The following is an 8,218-nucleotide window of genomic DNA, read 5'->3' on the forward strand; positions in this document are numbered from 1 at the left end:
TTGGACATTTCAGTTCAGAAGCCCCCATTTTGCCCAAAAAAATCAGTTCTCGATTCCTTAAGTATTGCACTCCGCACCGTGCATCCCCTATCAAAATTAAGTTGATTGAACCTCCTGGTCTTCCTAGCCTCTCAAGACAGATAATTATTTCAATGGTTTGAATAAATTGACATATTTTTCGTTCCCCTGTTGACATCTTCAATGGTCTACATTGGCAACATACTTTGAATTGAAGATCCAAAATGCCTAATCCCAACAAATTCAGCATTCCATGCCTAACGTACCTAATTGATTTCAATCTCAAAATATCTGTTGTATGGTCAAATTATATATATTATACTAATCTACCTGTATATACACTGTTACAACCTCATCATAAAACAAGTATTGTAAATCTCACAAGTTATCAGGGCTTTTATATCTATAGGTATACAAATTACAATATAGATTTTTGTAAAACATTAATTGTATAATGTAAAGCAATTATTATAAAACCAATTTTTATCAAGAAGTACAAGTTCTCTACTTTCAATTGACTAATTTTAGGGAAATGTAGGATGAATTTGCAGGCCTATGTGGTGTATCAGCATATAGTGTACCATATTATTATCGTATGGTTAGACAAGTCCGACTTTTAAAGCTTTAGTGTAAAAGTATTTCCCTGGCTGGTCAATGAATTCATCACTTTGTATGATTCCTTAAATTTAAAGTCCATACTGTTTATGTACTAGACAATTAATTGAATTAAGTGTATCGAGTCTCTCTATCAATTTTCTTACTGATTTAACAGGCTGCAATATGCTAAAAGAATTTAAGCAAATTGTATTAACAGTTCCAGAGATATATTTTCAAAATTTTTCTCAGCCAAATCAATGAAAATGTGAGCTACAACAACTTAGGCCATCTTAATTTAATAGTTCGTCTCAAAGCCACCGTGTGTATTAGTAAAATTTCCTGCTTTTTGCATGTTATTGAGTTGTTGTTGTTGTTGTTTTTGTTTTTTTTCAAATCCACCACACAAACATCTCACATCTGACATTGCCAGGAGTTCAAAATAGCCTAAATCGTAATAAATGCTTTATCTTGACCACAGTAAAACCTCCTTAAAAGATGAAAAAATGGTCTATTGTCAAAAAGCTCGTTCCACAGATAAAAAAATAACACATTCCGCATCAGGTTTTTAACTTGGGAAGGGCTTTGAGACAAACTATTAAATTAAGATGGCCTTATGTTGCTTGAAGGAGCAGCTTAAGTTTTAGTTTATCTATAGTTTATCAATGTTCCTAAATTTAACTACCTCAATTTATCAATGTACAAAATTTGTATTTTCAACAGTATCATTATGTTAAACAAGTTAAAAAGATTTTTAATTACTTAACCTCATCACATTCAGAATGCAATTTGGCATGTCTGAAGTGCTCTCAATCAGGTCCCACAAAAATACTGTGCAAGTATCGCTATCCGAGCCCTAAAGTCCAAGCTTTGATCAGCAAATTCAGTTGGACAGAACAAGGTGTACTGCCTCATTTTTTTGTCACTGAGGAAGCAAAATGCAATGTAATTAGGGGCAAATTATTTGATTGGTTATTTGTAATGCAATATGCCCAAAAACAATACAAAGCACAATTGAAATGGAAGAATTGGAAACCAATTGGAAATCCAATTTCAGAATGAAATTCTTTTTACAGTAATACAAACTCTTACATCTCCATAAGTGATGAAAAATAAACCCTGTTGTATGGGCAGACAGACTTGCCAACTACATGTAGGATTGATCGGCCGGGATTTTGTTTTATCTTCTTTTTTGGTATAGACTACATGACTCTGAAAAATTACCGCAAGCTTGAAAAATCCTTTAAAAATATAATTTTTGGCAAACCTATTTTCAAACAAATTAAATCAAAATCAGTCCACTTCAGTAAAAAAAAAATCCCCAACGCAAAATCAGGATCGGTCAGGCCCATAGAACAGGGTTTTGTCTATTGCATCGGTTGTCCAAGTTATAAGAGGCCAGTATAGCAAGCTGTCATCATGTGGTTACCATATAGAGGTTGTGCATATGATGTATCATACCCTAAATATGGCGGACTACTCAAATGCAGTCAACAAAAGCATGATTGCAATCTACCGCGACAGTCCGTCTCTCACACATAACAAATGCACTACGATCAAATAGATTGATGACAATATTTGACTGAATGGACTGCACTGCGCCATGATTACGGTGAAGAACACCGGTTCAAATCCTTTGTTTGGAGCCAATCAATAATTTCACCACCCCCACTATATTAAATCTTCAATCACCTTTCAAAATGGACAAATGCCTTGTGTTTATGAGCCCTCAAAATGTTCAACAGGACAATAGAAGGGTCAGACGCTGAAAATGTGCTTGTTAATTTGTATCTCTGCTTGTTTAAATCATCATGAAAAAATTATGTTTTTTGACTTGAAGGTTAGTATTGTTGTAGTTGTGTTTTCAAGTAAATTGTTTTGGGTGTGAATTTTTTTGTCGTAGGTAATTAGATATAACCAATGTGCTGTATAGTGTTATTGTAATTGTTGTACATTTTGCTGTAAAACAGTTTAAAACTACATGTAATAACCATGCAGCTGATTTTGTATCGCATCTCCCAAAGTATATGAATGTATGTACTTGTAAGTTAGCTTAAAAGTCCCCAAATTGTTAATAATACATGTATGTATGCCCTTATCTTACCAACAAACGTGTGTACAATGCAAATACACATACTGACCCGCACACAAACCCATACTCATAAAGATCATTTTATTTATGCTTCACATGAAGGAAGAAGTGTTTTCTGGTCAATGTCGACAGTTAAAGTTATTTACCAATGCACTCACACACACCCACACCGCTACATGAAGTGTTAAACATGGACAAAAAGGTGAAAATCATCAACTTGCTTTGTTTTATTCCATATAATACAAAAACTTTGATGCATACAAGCCTTGAAATAAGCCGACGCTGGGAGCAAATTTGCCCTTGTAAACCCACTAACCAGGAGCAATGTTCTAAAACAAAATGCTCCTGTTTCTAGTTTTGCACTTGATGCATTAGTACTGGTATACTGTATTGTATAATGCAGAAAAGGATTTACTAAATAGCTCCTGTTTCTTCACAAATTGCTCCTGCTTCTTGCAAAATCCAGGTGAGGAGCAATGTTCAAAAACAAATTGCTCTTGGTTCCAGTCCGATTATTTCAAGGGCTTGATCCTACCATGTGCATGCACAACCCTACATACGAAAGTACAAATACAAGGAAAACCTTGAAACCATTTTTGTTTAGGAGTAGATAAGATAATGTATGTTCTGAATCATTCATTTGATATGCCACTTCCATGAGAGGGATACTCACACATGTTGACCTATGTAGAAGCATACTAAATGAATAGATAATAACAAATAATAATACCGTAATTTTAAAATCTCCTACTAATAATCAATTCTTATTAGTAGGGACATATTTAATTAATAACCAATGTTTATTATATTTGGATGCATTGTGATTACTCAATTAATTTCTTGCACTTTGACCCTTCACATTTGATTCAAGTTTCCCTTCGCATATTATCAGAAAACAAATGCAGTTAACTTCTGCATTATTCATTTCTTACCCAAGCTTCAATGTCAGTCAAAATGCATAAAGCAGTCTCCAAGCACTAGCTTATATATTGAAGAACTAAAGGATTTACTTATAGGCACTATCCAGTGGGTGTACTACATGTACGTGAAGCCAATTTGGATCCAATTTTTTAAAAAGTGCAAAAATTCCTATTTTTTTTACCGCTAAAACACACTTTATAATTTTAATTTTTGAAAAGTCGCAGTGATGAATTCAAATGCGGTGGTGACTTTTCAACATGGGTGGGCGATGGAAACTTTGAATCAAATGTGATGAGCCTTATATGTTATGCGATCAAGCAAAATCAGTCGGAACTCCGAAATATTGATTTTGAGATATAGCCAAAATATTTTCTTTTGTTTCCTCGTTTTGGAAACTCTTTAATTGCTCATATCTTAGAAACTGGTTGTTCAAATTTAATGGGGTTTTCTGCAAAATCCAGCCTGGTAAATTCTTTTTACTATCCTATAAGAAACTGAAAATTTAACATTTCCGAGTTCCGACTGATTTTGCTTGATCACATCACAAATGTAAAATATTGCATGTGTCAATGATATGGGGTAGTCTCTTGCTATAGGGACTTGTTAAAGCCATAATGTACGACCTCCTTAAATAAATTTCTACCCATTTTGTTGTGATATTTGTAATGATTTATTTTTTCATTTACCACCTCAATTCAGCTTAAAATGGATAGAAAACTTTCCTGCATTACATGAACTACTTATTAAATGCAAAAATCTTATCATTTTTAGGAAATAATATTAACAAAATTATAAAATTTGATAGAAATCGTATATTATGGCTTTATAATATGGTCTCAATGATCACTAGGCACAATTTATTGTGACAAAATGTTTGCATCATGTAACTGAATTGGAAATATATTAAGATGGTACATCTTGTATTGGAAATACTCTCAATCTATCCCAAAATCTATCTCTTATACGTGTATTTTATTCTAGAAGTAATAAAATCTGTAGCAGGTACAAAGACTTGTCTATTTCATGATTGTCTTGCGTGCACACATACATGTATACAATAGTTGGATTCAAATGTTCGATTTAGTTACAGTTAGGTTTTATAATTTGTAATTCTATTGAATGTGCTTGGCAGCAAACACACTGGCACACTCACAAACAAGATACAATGGGTCAATTCAAGTGTTTGATTTAGTTGCAGTTAGGTTTTTGTATTTTGTAATTCCATTGAATGCGCATTGCAGCCTATGTAAGACCTGATGAACCGTTTTGAGTCTGCTGTTCAGAATTACTAACCATTTTGATGACACTTCGGTAAATCATGTCCTTAATTGACTGATTTAGTCAAAGACCACTCCAAATATTAGCCCAGAGTTTTATTCATGGATCCATGACAACTTTCACATAAGCTCCAAAACCTTGTGCTTGTGCATTGAACAAATAAAACAAGTATTTTTGCATGATTTCTTACATTTCGTCAGCCTGCTACGCTAAATGCCTAAGTCATTTTTTGTAATTTTGAGAACAAAAAACAAAATAAGGTTCAAGAATGCATCAGTTACATAATCACCCTAATTATTTCGGATTATTCCCTTTCATTTGTATCATTATTTGTTCTTGTGCAAAGATTGGTGAATAAATATGTTTAAATGCATGTTTGGACCATCTTTTGTACTTTGTTCTCAAAATTACAAAAAATGACTTGGGCAATTTAATAGCGTAGCAGGCTGACGATTTGCAGTTATAACATTCAAAGACTTGGCACAAGTCTATGCATTCAACATTTTGAGTATAGCCCGAGAGTAAGCTACAAGTTTACTCATAAATTTTATATTTTACATTAATTTTGATAATTGTATTGTAAAGATATTAGAAAATTGTTTTCCAAAAATTAGAATGCATAATTGAAATTAGTTTTAATGTAAGTCTTTGAGCTTGATTGTCACTGCATACGAAAAACATCCTAAAATTGCAGGTTTTGGCCAAATATTTAAATTTTGACTTTTGTTGCCATTTAGAACTAAATAAAGGATTAGAATTTAGCTATATGTCATTTGGCAAAACAGGATAATGTATATTTTACCCAAATTTGGAATAGTATGGGCATCCTGATGAATGGGATTGATTTTAGATGCAAAACAAATCAACATGAACTGTGAAAAGGTATAGTGTATATTCATACATGTAGGCCTATGTCAAAGCCCCAAGAAGTTCTGGGAATTTACTGAAATTGAAGGGCAAAAATGCAACCTGAAATTATAGAAATTACTACTTCTATTGTAGTCTAATTGTGTATGATCAATATCCTAAAAATACTGATTGGAATCATAGGCGTAGATCCCAGGGAGGATAAATCCCCCCTCCAATATTTTAAAGGGGGGTGGTCTATACAATCATCCCCCCACCCATGTTGATGCCTGTATGTGGGTTTTTGACCAAATTAACCTTGGACTATTTTAACTTACAAAGTGACAATTTCAGTGCGAATTCATTCCACTTTTGTACTGTATTTCACCAGTTTGGCTTCAATGTGGCAAATTTTCTTGTGTGCTTTGTGCGCATTTGTACCACGAACTTGTTTTATCGCCAAAAGGTTCTGGATTCACTATACTTCAAGAAAAAATTTCCAACCCCATCCCCCCAATGTCAAAAATAAATCTACGCCACTGATTGGAATTGTCAATATTTCGCACTTGTTTCAGGGAGGGTTCAGTAAACACGACTTTCTTTTATAGGACATCATCAAGTTCTCTTACTATTGGGCACTACATGAAACAAATGAACAAGTTTAATACTGCAACATTTTTTTTTTCATAATTACATGTTTTACTTTATAAAACTCATACAAAGATTATTTATCATGAGCCATAAAAATAAATAACAACTTCACATTTGACTTGGTCAGTATTTCCATGGCTCATGTGGTATTCTTGTTATCACAATCAAAGCCCAACAATATAACTCCACCATATTTGATGTCCCTAATGGAGGCCAAAAAGTGTTCCCTCAGATTGTATTTATGCACTGGGAAAATTTTGATATAATTGGCTTGCCATCTTCCTGTAATGTCTTGTCAGCCAGGCTACACACCCAAAGACCTCAAAAAAAGGATCTCAGCCATTAAGTACGCCTAGAGCTTCAGAACTATTAATTGTTTTCACAATATTTTAACTTGGAAAGAAAGATTACTTGCATGCATTTTAATAGCAATATCATTCCATATTATAACACACTATTTTTAAAGAAAACAAACACAAATTTAAAAGTTACATTTACATTGATCAACATTAAATTTAAGCATTATGGCATGTAAAACCTGCCATAATCTTTGCGCTAAATTCAAATCAATATAATTCACTGCAAAAATGAAAATAGAACTTATCACCTTAAAACTTACACTGAGAACTCAATACTTAGGTCATTTGTAACAAATGAAATGGCAAAATTATCGTACATGCTGTAAATAAATTGTCTCTCTCCTGTTTTTTCAAATGCCAATTATAGGTTAATGAATGCGTCTTACTTGTTGAGAGTGAAATTGTACAAAATAATGCACACGTACTGAGATGTTGATGCGTCTAATGTACGAGCCCCGAAGGAGGGAGTGCATTAGATGCAGCAACATCTCAGTACAAGTGCATTATTTTGTACAATTTCTGGAGCAACAAGTAATGCGCATTTATTAACCTATTTCATACACAAGAAGAAAAGCCGTGATTTTTGCTATTTTTATAACAAAATTGTTTATAAAAATGTTGAAAAATACAAGCAAATATAAATGCATCAACCCGCAAGGAAAATGGATCAATCCTATGCGATGCGAAGCACTGCCGCCCGTGCAATTATACAATATTAATGCACTCCGCATATTTTTCTAACAGCTTTTCTGATTGGCTATGTGGTTCTAAAAGTGTATGAAATACAAATAATATTTTCAAAGTTATAGGCGTATTTATGATGGCTGAGTTACTTTTTGTGAGGCCTTTACATGCTAAAAACTTTGTAATACCCATGCCTAAGATGGCAATTTTTATTTAATTTTTAGCTTTTGTTAAAAAATGCTTGAGGTACACTACTTTGGCCCCCATATATACCAATCCAATACAGTAGATATCCCACAGTATTACATACAATGCTTCAATATGGAAGTTTTAATACTTCCTGTCTTTAATTCTTTGAATACACAACAACATGATCTAATCTCTTATTCAGCCATTTGTACATTTGATATTTAAAAATTGTGGTAATGATTAAAAATTAGAAATATGTTTTGTGATAATTTGCATTCATAATTCATAATTGATGCCCTCTTCACACACACCCCCACACACGAGGACAGAGTACTAGTTTCCTGTGAATGCATGAAAACCCAGTCATCAGCCTCGGGAACACGTAATTGATCTGCATAGATCTGTATTACAAACCTCTTAAAACAGGCAATTTCTGAGAAACCAAATGAAGCATCAATTACAACAGGATATTGAGTTGTCAAATTAATACATGATTGTCAAATTAATGTCAAATTAATACATGATTGTATATTTCATATTGTAAAACATGGTTGATGAATTGAAAGATGGGTGACCCCATTGAGAG

Source organism: Amphiura filiformis, chromosome 6, assembly GCF_039555335.1.
Source record: "Amphiura filiformis chromosome 6, Afil_fr2py, whole genome shotgun sequence".
NCBI classification, from domain to species: Eukaryota; Metazoa; Echinodermata; class Ophiuroidea; order Amphilepidida; family Amphiuridae; genus Amphiura; species Amphiura filiformis.